Source organism: Gossypium arboreum, chromosome 12 (genome assembly GCF_025698485.1).
Source record: "Gossypium arboreum isolate Shixiya-1 chromosome 12, ASM2569848v2, whole genome shotgun sequence".
In the NCBI taxonomy this organism is placed as follows: domain Eukaryota; kingdom Viridiplantae; phylum Streptophyta; class Magnoliopsida; order Malvales; family Malvaceae; genus Gossypium; species Gossypium arboreum.
Window position 1 is genome coordinate 72,726,211 of NC_069081.1, and position 20,024 is coordinate 72,746,234.

Genomic DNA, 20,024 nt, shown 5'->3' on the forward strand with positions numbered 1-20,024 from the left:
TTGCAATAAGAGACATTATGGTGAATGTAGATTAGTGAACGGAGCTTGCTTTAAATGTGGATCTTTTGATCATTTTCTCTGTGATTGTCCAGGAAAGTTTACAGCTGACAGAGAACAACCAGTGAAAACAAGTAACACGACTGGTAGAGGGAGACTACCCCGAAACACCAGAAATATGAGTGGTAATTGTGGTGCTACGAGAGATTTAACTGCGAGATGAGGCACGAACACCTGCTAGGGCTTATGTTATACGTGTACGAGAGGAAGCATCATCACCAGATGTTATCACCTGCAGTTTTTCTCTTTTTGATATTAATATACTTGCGTTGATAGATCCTGGATCAACCCATTCATATATCTGTATAAATTTAGTATTTAAAAGGAGTTTACATGTCGAGTCTACAGAATTTGTAATTAAAGTATCGAACCCCTTAGGCAAGCTTGTTTTAGTTGATAAAATTTGCAAAAATTATCCTCTGATGATCCAGGGTTACTGTTTTTGGGCTGACTTGATGCTTCTGTAGTTCGATGAGTTTGATGTGATTCTGGGTATGGACTGGCTGACTATGCATGATACAGTTGTGAATTATAGACAAAAGACTATCGAATTGAAATGTCAAAATGGTGAGATTCTTCGGATTAAGTCTAATGATTTGAATGAAATACCTATTGTGATATCATCTATGTTAGCTCAGAAATATTTGAGAAAGGGTTATGATGCATATTTTGCATACGTATTGGATACGAAAGTGTCAGAATCAAAGATTGAATCTATACCTATTGTTTGTGAGTTCTCGGATGTATTTCTAGAAGAAATACCGAGATTATTGCCAATCAGAGAAGTCGAATTTGGTATTGAGTTAGTACCGGGAACAACACCGATATCGATAGCTCCATACAGAATGGTTCCAAAAAAATTAAAAGAATTGAAAGCTCAGTTGCAAGAGTTGACAGGCAGAGGTTTTGTTCAACCGAGTTATTCTCCCTGGGGTACATCGGTATTGTTCGTGAAAAAAGAAAGATGCCACGATGCCCATGTGTATCGACTATAGACAACTGAATAAAGTGCCTATAAAGAACAAATAGCCTTCCTGCAAATTGATGACTTATTTGATCAGTTGAAAGCAGCTGCAGTATTTTCAAAGATTGATCTGAGATCGAGTTACTATCAGTTGCAAGTTAAAGAGTTGGGCGTGCCGAAAATCGCTTTTAGAACAAGGTATGGCCATTATGAATTTCTTCTTATGGCTTTCGGTTTAACTAATGCTCCTACCATTTTGATGGACTTGATGAATCGTGTATTCATACCGTATTTAGACAGATTTGTTATTGTATTTATTGATGATATTCTAATCTATTCATGAAATGAATCTGAGCATACCAAGCACTTGAGAACTGTGTTACAAACTTTACATGATAAGCAGTTGTGTGCAAAGTTCAGTAAATGTGAGTTTCGACTCAAAGAGGTTGGATTTTTGGGGGCATATTGTTTCAGCCGACAGTATTAGAGTTGATCCGAGCAAGATTTCTGCTATTGTTGATTGGAAACCTCCAAGAAATGTGTTCGAAGTTCGTAGTTTTCTAGGCTTAGCAGGTTATTACCAAAGATTTATGAAAGGATTCTCAATTATTGCGACACTGATGGCACGACTAGTTCAAAAAGATGTAAAGTTTGAATGGTTAGAAAAATGTCAGCCGAGTTTCGAACAGTCGAAAGCACTGTTAATAGAAGCACCAGATTTGGTTCAACCTGAATTGGGTAAAGAGTTTGTGATCTATAGTGATACGTCATTAAATGGACTGTTTTGATGCAAGATGGGAAAGTTATTGCTTATGCTTCTCTACAGTTGAAATCACACGAAAAGAACTATCCAACACATGATTTAGAACTGGCTATGATTGTATTTGCATTAAAGATTTGGTGACATTATTTATACGGTGAAAAATGCCATATTTATACGGATAATAAGAGCTTGAAATATCTGATGTCACAAAAGGATTTAAATTTGTGACAACGAAGATGGCTCGAGTTATTGAAAGATTATGATTTTGTGATTGATTATTACCCGGGAAAAGCTAATGTTGTTGCTAATGCCTTAAGTCGGAAATCTTTTTTTACATTGTGAGCAAGAACACGCAGCTAATGATTTGTGATGATGGATCAATATTAGCTGAGTTGAGAGCTAAATCGGTATTTATTCAATAGATATGTGAAGCTCAGAAAAATGACAATGATTTACAAGCTAAACGAATTCAATGTGAGTCTAATTCCGATTCAGAATTTCATATTGGAACTGATGACTGTTTAATGTTTCGAAACAAAATTTGTGTACCGAAAAATACAGAGCTTATTAAGAAAATCCTACATGAAGCCGTTTTTCTGTTCATTCGGGTAATACCAAGATGTATAATTATTTGAAATAGTAGTATTGATGGTTGGGAATGAAATGGGATATATCAGAGTTTGTATCGAAATGTTTGATTTGTCAACAAGTCAAAACTGAACATCAAGTACCATCTGGGTTGTTGCAGCCTATATTGATTCCCGAATGGAAATGAGATAGAGTCACTATGGATTTTGTATCGGGACTACTCCTAACTCCGAAAAAGAAAGATGCTATCTGTGTTTTCATGGACCGGCTAACAAAATCTGCTCATTTCATACCGGTACATACAGATTCCTCTATTGATAGACTAGCTGAATTGTTATTGTTTGAAATCCTACGATTACATTGTGTACAATTGTCTATAATCTCCGATAGAGACTCGAGATTTACATCAAGATTTTGAGAAGAAATTACAAGAAGCTATTGGAACGAAATTAAATTTCAGTACAGCTTTTCATCCCCAGACTGACAGTCAATCCAAAAGAATTATACAGATACTTGAAGATATGTAGTGTTGTTGCAATCTTGAGTTTGAAGGTAGCTGGGACAAATACTTGCCTCTAATTGAATTTGCTTATAACAACAGTTTCTAAACGAGTATAAAGATGGCACCGTACAAAGCTTTATATGGTCGTAAGTGTCAAACACCGTTATACTGGACTGAATTGAGTGAGAAAAAATTTCACGGGGTTGAATTGATTAGACAAACTGAAGAAAAAGTAAAAATGGTTCGTGACAGTCTAAAAGTAGCTTCAAAAAGACAGAAATCCTACGCAGATTTGAAACGTAGAGAGATTGAATTTCAAGTCGGGGATCGAGTATTTTTAAAAGTGTCACCATGGAAGAAAATTCCTCGTTTCGGCCGTAAAGGAAAATTATGTTCGCGATTCATCGGGCCATAAGAAATTGCTGAAAGAATAGGGCCTGTAGCATATTGACTATTTTTGCCATCTAAGTTAGAAAAGATGCATAATGTTTTTCATGTTTCGATGCTACGTCGATACATATCAGATCCGTCACATGTGATTTCCCCAGTAGATGTACAGATACAGTCTGATTTATCGTATATCGAAGAATCGATTAAGATTTTGGCCTGGGAGATTAAAGAATTGAGGAATAAACGTATGGCTCTTGTGAAGATTATAACAGCTCGATTTAGTCCCTATTCGAAACAGTGGTTTCGAGACCACGAATCTGAGTAAGAAAAATATTTTAAAAATTATTTTCTATGTTTATTATGTGTGAACATATATGTGTTAATTTTTCGTGTTTTAATTTTACTGTTTGGATGTCGATTTAATAAAAAGGGCTTAATCGCGTAAAGTGAAAAGTTGATAGTTTAATGTGAGAGTGGTTAATTGAATTTTTCTTTATAATATGATGAATTTATAATGCAATTTGACCATAGTTTAAATGGATGGATGGTTTTGGTATTAAATAGCATGGTTTTATATTATTTTATAAGGTTAAAAATGTAATAATGTATTAATATGTTATTATAATAAAACAAACAAAAAAATGGCCATGCATTTTTGTTTATAGTTGGCTGAAGATACCAAAAGAAATAAAAAGAAAAAGAAAGCCATGTTAGGCCATTAACAAGCTTGATTCAAGGTGAGTTTTAGCTCGGTTTTTTATAATTTTTACGTTTTTGATATCGTTGTTATGTTATCTATCAAACCCATGTCTCAATTTTTGAATTTGATGATGATTTTATTTTTTTCCATTATTGAAAGCTTGTGATTTTTTTTGTTTGATGCTGGAAAATAAAAGATATGTGATAGATTAACATGTTTTGTATTTGAAGTTTTGATAAATTTGAGTAATTAAGGCTAATTTGTAAAAATAATAAATTGAGGGACTACAATATGAAATAAATGAAATATATGGACTTGTATGAACATGGGTAGTATTCGGCCTAAGCATGATGTGTGCAAATTTTGCATGCTTTGTGTTTTGTGCAATTTGGACTAAATTATAAAAAAGTGTAAAATGTCAGGGGTAAAATGGTAATTTACCCATTTATATGTTTTTGGACTAAATTGAGTGAAATTATGTTTGAATGGGTTTAATTTGAATATGTTTAGATCAAGATCTAAAGAAATCAGATTTGGATCGGTGGAAAACCAAAGTTGTTGATTAGTCGTCCTGTTTCGATTATCGTTGTCTGAGGTAAGTTTATAAGCAAATAAATGCTATAAAATTTTGAATATATGTGAATGTAGAATGCTGATTTAAATTTTATGAGCTTGTATATATATGATAGTCGAATGTGTTTATACTTGGGAACTATATTTACAAGTTCGTTTCGACAGAGATACGACGTCCGAAAGCCCGTATGAACCTTAGGAATAGCTAGGATACATATGTCATGACATAGGATTCTAGTATGTGATGTGCGAGTAAGACCATGGCATCGATATATGTGTGTGAGTCAGACCCTGTCTACGATAGTGGCATCGATATGTGATTACATGTAAGACCACATCTGGGACGTTGGCATTGTATGATATATGTGATTATCCGAGTATCCTATTCAATTTCAAATGGTTCAACGGGCAATGATAATTTGTGATCAAATGTGTAAAACGAGCTAAAGTGATCAGGTATGTGATAGCTTATTATATATTTGACATAAGGTAAGTAGGTTACTTAATATGTGTTGCAAATTATGTATGATATAAATGAAAAATGTATGAGCATATGGAAAGTATATTCGGCCTTTTAATTATATAATGTGAATATTTATGTAATGATTCATGAATATATATATGAGTTTATGTATATTCGATTATATAATGGTATTATGGTTTTGAAATTAAATGTTACTTTAATAATAGATACATGTATATTCGCCAAGGTAAAACTTGTATATGGAAGTATATGTTATATATGAAATTATGATTTTGAAAATAAATGTGATTATGATAGTATAAATTAGTTTGGTTAAGTTGAGTTGATATTAATATTGAGTTATTTATTTGCTTATGACTTACTAAGCTATGATAGCTTACTCTATGTGTGTTTTTGTTTGCCTCTGTTTTATAGATTTTGGAGTCTAGTTACGAGCTTGAGAATCGTCAACAAAGTCTATCACACTATCAATTGTTTCACTATTTTTATAAATTGAATTCGAATTTATGGCATGTAAAGGCTAGTTTATATATTTGATTTTGGGGTATGTAACTATGAGCCATGCGAAAATGGCTTGTTTATTTTGTTAATTTTGGTTTCAAGGTTTGAATGAATTATAATTATGTTTTGGTTGGTGATTTAGGATGTGTGTTTGATTGATTCGGTTATGGTTCATGCATAGATAAAAATTATATGTGAACTTGGTTGTTATGTTTTGTTAAGGTGTTATTATGTGACTCAGTATTAAAGTATATTATGGTTATATTTGATATGGTTGGAGTTTGATTTGGTATGAATATTATATGACAGGTATGAATGGTGTTTTGGTGATATGTTTGGATTTGGTTATTTGTGAGAAAATGGTGATTTGTTAAGGTATGATTATATTCGGTCATATCTAGTAAAAATCAAAGTATATGTTTATGACATGTCTATTGTGGATTGATTATTTAGGTACGGTTGGTGATGTTAAAGAATGAATGTGATTTATTTGTTAATTGGTTTGAACATTGGAAGTTATATTGATGAACGAATAGATATAGTTAAATGGCTAGATATACGTACTTTGGATTGGTTTGAGCATGCAAATTTGGTATACTATGAATTGTAATTTATGTTTAAAAATGGTATGCTTAATATTAGCTACAGGCATGAAATTATATTAAAGAATGTTTATAATGTAGGTTGGGTATATAAGTTAAATTATGTATAATTATATTCAGGAGTTCGAATGCTATGATGTTTTGGTCTTATGGTTCGAATGTGGGAACTATGATATAGCAAACATGGTTTTAAAGTATGTTAGTTTGGTTTGGAATTTGAATTAATAAAAGATATTGATAAGGTTAAAGTTTGAAACATGTTGTGCTTATGTGAGGAAATGTACAAGCATGATTTGACTTTAGTGGCTATATTTTTCATATGTGTTGAGTTAAATGTTTGTTTTTGATGTGCATTATATATGTTGCGAAAATGGCTTATTATTTTATTAAGCTTGTATTTTTATGTTTTGATCAATTGATGGTTATGTTTGGTTGTGGTATTGATGTTTCGGCCATTTTGTATTTATATGTGAAATATGGTATACATATTTGCTAATGGTGATAAAGATATGTCAAAATATATGTGTATAGTATATTTTGTATGATGTGAAATTGTAGTTGAATATTTTGTTGAGTGATAGGCATGATATATAAATGGGTTGTATTTTGTAAATGACTATGATTTGAAGTATTGGCATTCGGTTATGTAGTGATTTAATAAGTATACATTAGTTGAAATATATTTTGTGACAGCCTTAAAACGACCCTAGTCGGAATGTGGTTTCGGGACCACAAAACCGAGGCATAAAAATAATTTAATATTCATTTTGATGCCTATGATATGTGTTAATTCGTGTGTGACATTTTTGATGATTTGATTTAGGGTTATAAATGTGAATTTCACTAAAAAGGACCTAGTAGTAAACTTTGAAAGTAGGATAGGGAAATGTGTGATGACTAATTAAAGCATGCATGCAAAACAATGGTCTTGCATGTCAAATACCCCTCTTTTTATAAGTGGTGGCCGGCCATGACAAGGGAGGATGGGCAAAACATGTCATAGACATGTTTTGTTGGTGCAATATGGGAGGAAATATTAAACTAAGGTGAGGAATAAAGAAATGAAAAAAAAAAAGAGAGAAGGTGTGTGATTCCCCCCCCCCATTGACGTGAGTTGAAGAGAAAGAAAGAAAAAAAAAATTTGTTCATCCTTTCTTTGAGCCAAAACTAGGAAGAAAATACAAAGAGAAAAGAAAAGCTTCATCCTTTGGTTCTTCTTGGCCGGTTTGAAAGGAGAAAGGTTGAAGATATTCGGCCATATTTGCATCTAAGTTAAGGTATGTTTGATGGTGTTCCATGAGATTCATGCATGTTTTTAGTTGCTAGCTTGAGTTCTAATTAGTCCATGGTTCAAATCTTTGCTATGTCATGGGATGATATTCGGCCAAGGTGGATGTTGTGTTAATGCCATTGCATGCTAAATATGAAGCTTGATAATGGTACATGTGATGGTGGATTGAGGACTCTTGGATTTTCTTTTAGCATTTTTTTGAGTGAGACATTAAGTTCTTTGTTTAACCATGACCAAAATTGAAACGGTATGGTGTTGTGGTGTATTCGGCCATGGTATATCCATAAGTATGATTTATGCATATTGCATGGTAGGTAAGATTTGAGCTTTGGATATATGTTTATATTTGGGTATAAGCAACTTGAGATTCGGCCCTTGCACTTACATGTATATATGTTTGCACATGATGTATTGGTATGACATATATACTATTTCAAGGTATATATTTGCTTGTGATGATGTTTCGGTTATGAAGTAAATGATAGATGTGTATTGAGCTACAATATGTAATGCATTAGTTAGTAAAATGTATGCCATTCATGTGTGGTATTAAACATGTAATTGGCCTCAACACCAACATGCATAATCGGCCACATGAATGAGTACCTAGGTTGATGTGTTGTTCGGCCATGAGTAAGCATGTTGAAGGCTTTATCTTGACTTTGAAAATTCGGCTAAGGAAGAGTACTAACTAATGTGTTGAGTTTGATTCGTGATTTCGTACATATGTGACTTTAAGGTCTAATGAATATATGTGGGCTAAGTACCTTGAATTCCTTTTTCGATGCTCAAATGATTAAATCAATTTATCTCATTAAATTAGGCTCAAGAGCAAAGGGAGCTAAATCCGATAAAGGGAAGGAAAAAGTAGTCGAATAGTCGTCGAAATCGCTCGACCACGTCCGAGGTAAGTCTTGAGTAATGATCCTACTTGTATTATATTGAAATGATTTGTCATATTATGGCGGATAGCCGAATGTGCGTAGGGACTACGTTGTAAAGTCAATTGAAATCATGCTCTTTGTGTGTGGCTATTGAGCGAAATTGGAAAGGTTTGATAAATGTTTTGTGTTTGAGCCTTAGTGCTTGAAAATGAAATATGGACGTGTCGTGATTTTTGATATATGTGCGTGAGCAATTGAATGATACCGGGCTAAGCCCGAAGGCATTTATGCTAGTGATTATATCCGGTTAAGACCAAGGCATTTGTGCGAAGTTGCTATAGCGGGCTAAGACCAAGGCATTCGTGCGAGTTGTTATATCCGGGCTAAGACCAAGGCATTTGTGCAAGTTACCAAACCGGGTTAAGACCAAGGCAATTGTGCTTGTGGTTATATCCGGCTAAATTCCGAAGAAACTTGGTTTGAAGGTGAGCATTTTGTGCTGCAATAAATTCGATTAATACGCTCGAAAAACCCAAACGATAAGGTATGTTTGCATGTGCATCGGAAAAGTTGATTCGTTTGAAATAGTATTCGTTCAATCGACTAACGAACTTTCGGCTCTTAGATAGGTTGATACCTTGTGTGTGTATATGTTGATGAGGTGTGAAGTAAGTATGATTATGAGAATGTGTATTACTAAAGTGATTCATTTAGCTATGTGAATGCAATACTTTAGTCAAAGCTGATTTCATTACTTGAGACTTACTAAGCATTAAAATGCTTACCCCGTTGCTTTGGCTCTCTGTTTTATAGATTTTGCTCGTTATCTATCGGATTCGGGATCATCGAAGTCGAAGTCATCCACACTATCAAAGCCCTTTTGGTACTCTTTTAGTTGAACTCTGGATATGGCATGTATAGGACTACCCTTTGCTGTTTTTTTTCAAGTACGTTTTGTGATGTATGTGTGTACAGCCATGCGAAAATGGCTCGTAAAAGTGGAGTATGGCATTAGACCATTTGTGTTTATGTCTATATGTATGGTTTCATGATATGACTATGGACTGGAATGGAATTGTTGGGCAAATGATCAACCATTGGAATGGCTAAATATGATTATATGTGGACCTATGTATGACAAAACTCTAGTTGGTCCATGGAAACCACGAAATAGGTAAAGTTTACCTTGAAAACAGATGCTGACAGCAGCAGTGGTGTAGATTTGAAAAATCACTAAAAATTGTAGGAATGGAATTAAATAGTGAATAAATTATGTAAATGAACTTTGATGAATCTACTTTCATATGGAAGAAACGAAACGGTCATATGAGTTATATGTTAAGAGACATTAAAGTTCTCGTGAAATAGGGTCAGAACAGTTTCTGGATCCCCTGTTCCAACTTTGGAAATTCATTATAAATTAACCAGAGATAATTAGGAGTCATGCTATATATTTACAGATTCCTCTTTGAGTCTAGTTTCTATAGAAACAAACGGTATCAGTATTGAAGCCCTGTACAGGGAGATATCCAAGTTTTAATGCGCGAAGGTCAGTGTAGTCGATCCCTGTAACAGGGGAGACTTTAACTAATAAAATGTACTAATTGGCCTGACCAAAAATTCTAGAAAAAAATAAGTAGATGGACATATGAGTCTAATTTCAGGGAAAAATTACGAAACTGATTTTCGAGCTTTGAAACTCAAGATATGATTTTAAGGTGACAGTGACGTAGTAACCAGCTCGTCTGGAAAATTTTAAATGGACTGTGAAATGATTAAGTTAAGTCTGTGTGCACCTTGTGTTCGACTCCGGTAACGGACTCGGGTATGGGGTGTTACATATTTGTAATATGTTTGACTTAATGTGCAAATTATGGTTGATATATATATACGTATATTGATTTATTTCTATGAAAGGTTATGTGTATAAAGTGATAGGTTGAAAATGATGAAAATTTAAGCATTGAATAAAGCTATGTTTTAGCATGATTACATTCGGCTAATGTATTGAAAAATGACCAAATGAATAGTGATTTGGGCATTGGTTAAGCAAAAAGATTATATGAGTTTTATGTGGTGTATATATGTCCTACTTGGTTCAAATTTGATATTTGAGTAGTGTATAGGTTAGCCGTTAAATGATGAGTATAAGTTGATTGGTTTTTAAGCTTATTATTCTGTCAAATAAGAATATCACTTTTATTATTTATGTGTGAAATTCGACTTTCCTTATGGAAATGATTTTTGAAATTTTGTATGTATTTTAATGGATAGATTATTTAGTGTTCTTTGAAAATTTATTTAAATTCTTATGTTATGATTCGTAAAGAATTTAAATTAGTTATACATGTTAACATTTGATTGGTTTAAAAGTTTGAGCAAGTACATGCATACTATTGTTCAGAAATTGTGTCTCGTCCGGTAATACCTCGTAATCCTAATTCGGTGACAGATATGGGTTAGGGGTATTACATTTGATTGGTATCAGAGCTATGGTTTAGTCGGTTCTAGGACTAATGTAGCGTGTGTGAGCCTAGCTATACATGCCATATTTTATCCTGTGATAGTGTGATGACTCTTGACATTTGAAAATGTGTTTTTCATATAGTAAATGGATCCCGATCGAGCCGTAACGGATGACGTAGATGATAATGCGCTCGCTCTTGCTCAAGGGGTAGTCCCGGCTGATTCTAGGCCGATTTCAAGTAGTATAGAGGGGAAGGCTAAGCAAGCCTACTTCTAGTTAATGAATGAGTGGTTCACGGAGTTCATTCAAACGAATCTGGCTGCTCAACAACGTCCACCCCCTCAAGTTCCTGTAACTTCCCAAGTTATACGAAAAGAAAAGAAAAGAAAAGTTGATTTTAAAGCCAGAGATTTCTGTGAGAGATCATCGGGTAAATCATTTCAATCTGCATCAAAGAAATTCTGAGATGATTATAACCATTCAAAAGCTAATATGGGACACTCGAGTAGAGATCGTACTAGATCACATTCGAACTTCTGAGCTTCAACTACTTTCAGTGTTAGTGTTGAAAATGTCAGATCTGATTGACCTGAGTGCAAATGTTGTGGTAAAAGACATTCGGGTATTTGTAGATTAAATAATCAAGCTTGTTTCAGACGTGGATCCTTAGATCACTTTATCTGAGATTTTTCTGAGTCTGTTGAGCAAGAGATTATGCAAAATCCGAGACTGAGTAACACTTCAGCCAAGGGTAGATCTCCTAGAAATGTGGGAAATATGAGTAGTGTAACACCCCTTACCCGTTACCGTCGCCGGAACAGGATACAAGGTATTACCAGAACATAACACATACCATTAAACATAACCGAGATATAAATATGTCATCCAATTTGATAGTGCATCGTATAACATATGTCTTGAACAATATTAGCCAACTTTAATGGCTTGTACAAAGTAGCTGGTCGAGTACTGTAACTAATATTTTAAACCTAGACAAATATGACACGTAACAAAATAATTAAGCCTACTATACATGCCATAATTCAAAACGTTTAGTTCAAATACCCTAAAGTATGATAGTGCGGGTAGATCTTCACGATCCTTAACTCCTGAGCAAGCCGGAGGACACTATAAGACAAAAGAGAGAAACAAAGTAAGCTTATAGCTTATTAAGTAAGTATGTAAATACTAATTAAAGAATTTAACATATTTACACAACAATTCAAGTATATCTACTTTAACTTCACTATTCATTCCACTTTGATTAAGCTGTCTCTGCTGCGTCATATTCAATAAATAAATCATAACTCGAGTTACAAAACTCGAAATTCAAATCCGTAAAATTTCCCTGAATCTAGACTCATAAATATTTTTGCTAATTTTTTTCTATAATTTTTGGTTTAGCCGATTAGTACAGTTTATTAGTTAAAGTTTCCCCTGTTACACAGCTCGACAGATCTGACCTCTGTTCACTACGAATTGAATTTCTCTCAGTACACAATTCAAACAACCCGGAAGTCTGTTTCATTTAAAACTAGTCTCAATAAGGAATTTAGGCATGTAAACTATATTTCTTAATTTGCTTTGTACAATTTTTAATGATTTTTCAAAGTTGGAACAGGGGATCACGTATTCATCCTGAGCAAGTGACATACAATTGTAAATATGTCAAAATATAGAATTCCTTTGCTTGCTCTGTTTCTTTTATATGAAAGTAGACTCATTAAAATTTAATTTCACATCTCATTCAACCTCTAATTATATTCCTCCTATTTTTGGTGATTTTTCAAAATCACGTCACTGCTACCATCTAAAAACAGTTTTAATGCTAATTTCACTCTTTCACACATTCTTTATGCTAACCTCATTTTATTTTATATATATATATATACCACAAATCATTTTCACCACATTTCATTCACCATAAGTGTAGGTCCAAACCACAATATCACCACAAAACCATCCCGTTGAACAATTCGGATCAATCCTCGATATTTAATGGTTTCAAAGACACACACCCCACCATCATACTTCGTTTAGTTCGGCTCTCTTGTACACATGGTGAACAGTTAGTACCACTCATGCGACCTAGCCGATTTGTCTCGTAGCTCTCTTGTCTACATGGTGTCCTTCACTTGGAATCACGCATGCGACCTAGCTACATTTATCTTTCACGTAGCTCTCTTGTCTACATGGGATACATCTCGTATCACACATGTGACCTAGCTACTGAGGTGTCTCGTAGCTTTCTTGTACACATGATGTGCACTCAAGATCATACATGTGACCTAGCTACGCCCTCTATTTCATTCGATCTCTCCGAATGTTCAACCGGATCTCTCTCTATATTTATTTCCATTCTTCCAATAGTCGATTTATATTTTAACATCAGCTAGTATATTTATATAATAGGCTGAAATATAAGAATATACATGAAATTATTGTAATATTTACATACAAACTTACCTTGGTGCAAAATGTGGAAATTTTGCAATTTAGTCCAAAACTTTTTCCTTCCCCTGCTCGAGATCAATTCCGTCTTTCTTGATCTATAATAACCCATTTAGCTCATTTAATACTTATACTATTTATTTCAATCCAAAATCACATCATGGAAAAATTACATTTTGCCCCTAACTTTACAAAATTACAATTTTGCCCCTAGGCTCGGAATTTAATTTCAGCCCTTATTCTTATGTTTTATGATATGCTGAACATTTTCTCTTCTACAACAACATCAAATTCTCACTCTATCATATAGTTATGAACAATAGGTATTTTTACCGATTATGCTGCTTTTACTCGTTTTCACTTAAAACCGAGTAGCACAAGTTATTTAACATAATTTAAAACCTCATATTCTATCATAAAACATCAAAATACACAAATTTCACCTATGGGTATTTTTCCAAATATGAACCCTAGGTTAAATTATTACTAGCATAAGCTTAATCGAGCTTTGTGATTCCAAAACGTAAAGAACATTAAAAGCGGGCTTGGAATCACTTACTATGGAGCTTGAAAATTGAAGAAACCCTAGCTATGGAGAAAGGGAGAATTCGCAGCAACTAAGGAGGATGATGATCAATTTTGTGTTATTTTTCCCATTTTATTTCATTTAATATCCAAATGACCAAAATGCCCTCCTTACTAAACTTCCAAAATTCCTTCCATGTCCTAATTTTGTCCATGAACTTAAAATTGGTCAAATTGCTATTTAAGACCTCCTAATTAATATTCCAAAACAATTTCATACTAAAAACTTCCTTGATTCAAATTTTGCAACTTATTCGATTTAGTCCCTACTTTCAATTTAAGCACTTTAGGCATAGAATTTCATCACGAAATTTTCACACAATCATGCAATCATATCATAAACCCCAAAATAATTATAAAACAATTATTTCTATCTCGGATTTGTGGTCACGAAACCACTATTCCGATTAGGCCCTAATTCGGGTTGTCACAAGTAGCATTCAAAAAGGACCTAAAGACAGAGCAATTCGATCTGAGGTTTATGCACCTGCAAAAGCTTATGCTATTCGTGCTCGTGAGGAGATTTCAATCCCAGATGATATTACTAATATATTCACTCTCTATGATACTAGTGTAATTGCATTGATTGATTTTGATTTGACTCATTCTTATGTATGTGAGACCTTAATATCCAGTAAGACTTTGCCTGTAGAGTCTGTTGAGTTTGTGATAAACTGTAATTTATACATATTTCTATCCCATGCTTAGTACATTTTGTGGATGATTTTTCCTTAGATTTGGTGAATTCGATGCTCCTAATGCCTTAATTTCATGTTTTATACTTAGGTGAGCATAGGAGAGTGAAAGGAATGTGAAACAGGCCAAAAACGGAGAAAATGGGCCAACGTATGAAATCAACATGGCCTGGACTTCCTCACACGGGTAGACTACACGGCCGTGTCAATTTGGCAGAATTGAAGCAGGACTCACACGGATAGACCACATGCCCGTGCCTATTTAAAAGGCTTGACCATGGCCTAAAGTAATCGCACATGGGCGTGTCCTTATCGAGCCCAAGCAGAGTCCTATTCGAAAAATGCCACTTTTGAGGGCTCTTAGGCATTCCAAAGCCTATAAATACACCCTAGAAGAGGAGAAAAGGGGGGACGCACAAGATGAAGCAATGAATTGCTCAAGGAAAGCCGATCGATCCATCTTAGAAGCCGGATTCACCATCAAGACTGAAGATCTCCCTTCAAATTCCCTCAGGAGTTTTGGGTTTTCTTATGTTTTGTTATTTTTATTCTTTTGAGATGTTTTCTTTCATTAGTATGAACTAAAACCCCTAAATACCTAAGGGGAATGAAACCTAAGACGGATCTTGATATTATTATATGAATTGTATGATAAATATTTTACTTATTCTTAATTATGTGTTCTTAATTCTTGTTTTGATATTCCAGGATATTGATTCAAGTTAAGCTCTTATTCAGAGGAGGAATAGACCCTGTCTAAGAGTAAATTTGTCATAATTAAGCAGAGTTGATTGTGCACCTAGAGATAGGGTGACAAGATTTTTTCGGATTAGGTTGAAACCTAATAAGGGGATCCATAGATCGAGTTAATGCAACCCTAGGGCGTTAATTAGAAAGAGATTTCAATTATTCAATCTAGGGTTAGACATTTTTAGTCTCTCGAGAGATAATAATATAACTTAGGGATCTCCACGGAACAAGTTGAATGAATAAATCATCCGATTCAGAGTCAAATAACAAGTGAAGTTTAGGTGGATTTTTCCTTAGGTATTGTCTTAATCAATCGAGTTTTCCAAAAAGTATTTTCCCCTAATTTCTTTTTGTGATTTCTTAGTTTAATTAATTAGTCAGATAAACAAAACTCTTTTATTTTTTAGGCTAGATAATAAAAAGAAAGTTGATACTAGTACTTTTAGTTCCTTTGGGTTCGATAATTTGGTCTTGCTAAAGCTATACTACTGTTCGATAGGTACACTTGCCTTCATCGTGATAATAGTTAGTTTCAAGAATGATTCATTATAAATATTTAAAACCTATCACGAATATCACGTACCAAGTTTTTGGCACCGTTGCCGGGGAGCTAAGATATTAGGAACACTCAATTTTTGTTACTTTAGCCATTTTACTTTTATTGCAATTTAAAATTTTCTTTTCTTTTCTAATTCTTCATTTGTTTTCTTCTGACAGGTTTTTCTAGTTTATGACCAGAAGAAACCCGCCAGGACCATTACTTTTTGATTGTGAGATCAATCTCACAGTTCGTAGAAACTGAAGAGAAATAAGATGAAGCTTACGTTACACAGAAGAGCAAGAGGAAGACACTTCAACAACCACCGAGGAGATGGCTGAAAACCAAAAAAATAACCTACCTCCTGTGATTGCTGTTAATCAAAATCGTACTCCGCGCACTATTTATGATTATGTTAAACCTTCTTTAACAGGAACTGAATCGAGCATAGTTAGACCTTCTGTAGTTGCAAATACTTTTGAACTGAAACCTAATACAATTCAAATGATACAACAATTTGTTCAGTTTGATGGTTTGCAGGACGAAGATCCCAATGCTCACTTAGCAAACTTTTTAGAACTATGTGATACATTTAAAATTAATGGCGTTTCTGATGATGGCATTCGCCTTTGGTTATTCCCTTTTTTATTGAGAAACAAAGCTAAACAGTGGTTGAATTCATTATCGCGGGGGTCAATCACTACTTGGGAACAAATGACCGAAAAGTTCTTATTAAAATACTTTCCGCCGGCTAAAACAGCTAAATTACGTAATGATATCTCTTCTTTTGTACAAATGGGTTTAGAAATACTTTACGATGTGTGGGAGAGATATAAGGACCTTTTGCGAAGATGCCCTCACCATAGGTTACCACTCTGGCTACAAGTTCAAACTTTTCATAATGGCCTGAATCTTTCGACTCGACAAATGGTTGACGCAGCTGTTGGCGGAACCATCAATAATAAAACACCTAAAGATGCCTATGAATTTATAGAAGAGATGTCACTGAATAACTATCAATGGCAAGTCATGAGGACAAAGCCAACGAAAACATCCGATGTTTACAATGTTGATTTGGTCACCATGCTCTCTAATCAGGTAGAACTCTTGAATAAGAAAATTGATGGTTTTCTTAGTTCTTCACAGGTTCACCCAGTAATGCAGTGCGAAGCAAATGGAGGTCGATCGAGCAATTCAGAATACCGACCTTATGGCCACAACTTGGAGAACGAGCAGTTAAATTACATGGGTAATAATCCTCGATCTCAAAACAATCCTTATAGCAGTACTTACAATGCAGGTTAGAGGAATCACCCAAATTTTTCATAGGTAGGCCAAGGAAATCAGAAACCACCAACCCCCTCCAGGCTTTCAGCAACCACCATACCAGCAGGAGAAAAAGCTGAACCTTGAGGAGATGCTAACCAAATTCATCTCGGTGTCAGAGACTCATTTTCAGAATACTGAGATGGCACTAAAAAATCAACAAGCATCGATCCAAAGGCTCGAAACTCAAATTGGACAGGTTGTTAAGATGATTTCAGAAAGAGCACCAAGAAATCTACCTAGTAACATAAACCTAATCCAAAAGCACATGTGAAAGCAGTTACACTGAGGAGTGGAAAAGTGTTACCTGAATCGGAAAAGAAGCCACAACAAGAAGCTGACAGAGGCAAAGAAGAGGAGGTAAAACTCGAAAGCAATGACAATCTAATGCCGAAGGAATATAAACCACCAATTCCATGCCCAAAAAAGTTGAAGAAAGACCACATGGATGCACAATTTGGTAAATTCCTTGAACTTTTTAAACAACTACATATTAACTTACCTTTTGTTGAAGCTATATCGCAGATGCCTACATATGTAAAATTTTTAAAGGAGATCCTAGCAAACAAAAGGAAGTTTGAAGACTTATCTACAGTGGAACTTAATGAGGAAGGCTCGGCTATACTCCAAAACAAACTGCCAACCAAACTAAAAGATCTAGAAAGTTTTACTATACCCTGCTTAATTGGTAGTTTTAACATTGACAAGGCACTAGCTGATTTAGGTGCTAGCATTAATTTGATGCCATATAAAATGTTTAAACAACTTGGTATTGGGGAACCTAAACCCACTAGGATGAGTATTCAACTAGCTGATAGATCTGTTAAATATCCTAAGGGTATTATAGAGGACATACTTGTAAAAGTAGATAAATTTATATTCCCTGTTGACTTCGTTGTGCTTGATATGGATGAAGATGTTGAAGTGCCTTTAATCTTAGGGCGTCCATTTTTAGCCACTGCTAGGGCTGTTATTGATGTGGGTAATGGTAAAATGGTACTTAGAGTAGGTGACGAAGAAATCGTTTTTAAAATTTATGATGCCATGAGATTTTCTAGGGAATAAGATGACTCATGTTATTTTATTGACTCTATTGCTCATGCTGCTCAAGATTCCTTTCAGGAAATCATACTGTAACACCCTAACCCGTATCCGTCGCCAGAAGGGTTACGGAGTATTACTAAAAATTTCATGAGCGAACAGTTGAACAAAATTAAATAGTGGATAATTATTTTACCGATCTTTGCAATTAAAACAAAACCGAATTTACAAGGTATTAATTTATTATAATTAAACAATTTCATAACCCAACCATATATTTGATGTGCAACGTGCCTTTCACACACACATGCATCATAAAAGAGGATCACTATTCATTTCGTGATTTGTTGTAATAGTCGAATGTATAGCAAAATTTAAATACATATAGTATTTAGCTCATATACACAATTAAATAACCACATTCCATAAGCCTAACTTTGACCTATTAATATAATAATTTAATCACCCACTTAGTAACATTTTACTTAATCAAAAGAGTTGTATTGTAAAAACAAACATAGCCATTTTGAAATATTAAAGGTTAAGCCATATTCGTATGGCCAGAATTACAAAATTTAGTATTATAACATGGAAATCCCAAATCTAATATCTATACATGCCATAATCTTATACTTAAGATTAACTAAGAAGGAGTACCGAAATGTTGCAGGTAGGTGTGATAACTTCGACGATGGTCCCGAGCACACAAAATAGATCAAAAGAAAATCTAAAGGAGAGACAAGTAAACACAACAAATGAGTATTCAACTCAATAAGTCGTAAGCAATATAATGAAGACCATTAACTTGAGATCATAAAAAATATAAAGTAAAATCAACTATTTCAGCCATACCGAGCTATGCAATATATTACTTAGATTATTGATCCAACTACAAATCAAGTCTTGCTATTCAATCAAATATCAAACAACCAGATGGCTTAAATCATTTTCTCAAAGTATTAAACAATGATGAACTAGATGGATCTATGCATATACATTTCATGTCTCCAAATTTTCTTATTTCAATCAATAGCTCTAACCCTTCATTCATTTCCTTCACTTATTATATCATCAATCAATTTCACACACATAGTGCTATTCAAATCTGCACACTTAGTGCCATGCTAACCCGCACACATAATGCCTTAGAAATCCACACACTCGTATTGACATTCAAATCAGCACACATAGTGCTATTCAATTCCGCACACATAGTGCCATTCAAAATCTGCACACTTAGTGCCAATGTCATTTCATTATAACAAAGCAATTGATTTAGTTCAAATAATATATACGGCCACGTATATTTATTAATCAAAAGATTATCTAAACAAAGGAAATTCTTTTATGATACGTGAGCATCATTTATGTATAAAATAACCAATCTTATAATTGCTTATGGACTTACCTTATGTTGGATGAAATGGTTCCAATCGACTACTTAATACTCTTTGCTTTGCCCTTGCTTGATTCCCCTCCTTTGGGTTCTTGAGCTAGAATAAATAAATTTAATAATTTAATTACCTTGTTAGTTAATTATATCCCATACTATTAATAATTTCATATCACAAGAATCACATGGCATAAACTTGGTTTTTATCCACCTTATGCTTTTATTAAAACTAAGCCATTCGGCTATTGACCACCTAATATCCAATTACTATCGATAACCAATCAATACTTCAATGAAACACATCTATATACATATATATATGTCTATACGGCAACCACCCCTTGCTAATTACTCACATATACAAATTTAATGGTTTCCACTTCATCTTACAACCATCCTTGTTCAAGACATTAAAACCTCAACTAATGCTTATCAAATGTCTCAAGGCCGAATGCATTATCACTACCAAAATAACAATT

General features: G+C 34.1%; 1 non-coding gene across 1 annotated transcript; it reads right to left on the minus strand.

Moving 5' to 3' along the window:
• Nucleotides 1–16,547: 16,547 nt before the first annotated feature.
• LOC128286370 (small nucleolar RNA R71) lies at nucleotides 16,548–16,654 on the minus strand. Its single transcript, XR_008276912.1, has one exon. It is a non-coding gene; the product is annotated as a small nucleolar RNA R71 (small nucleolar RNA).
• Nucleotides 16,655–20,024: the final 3,370 nt, after the last annotated feature.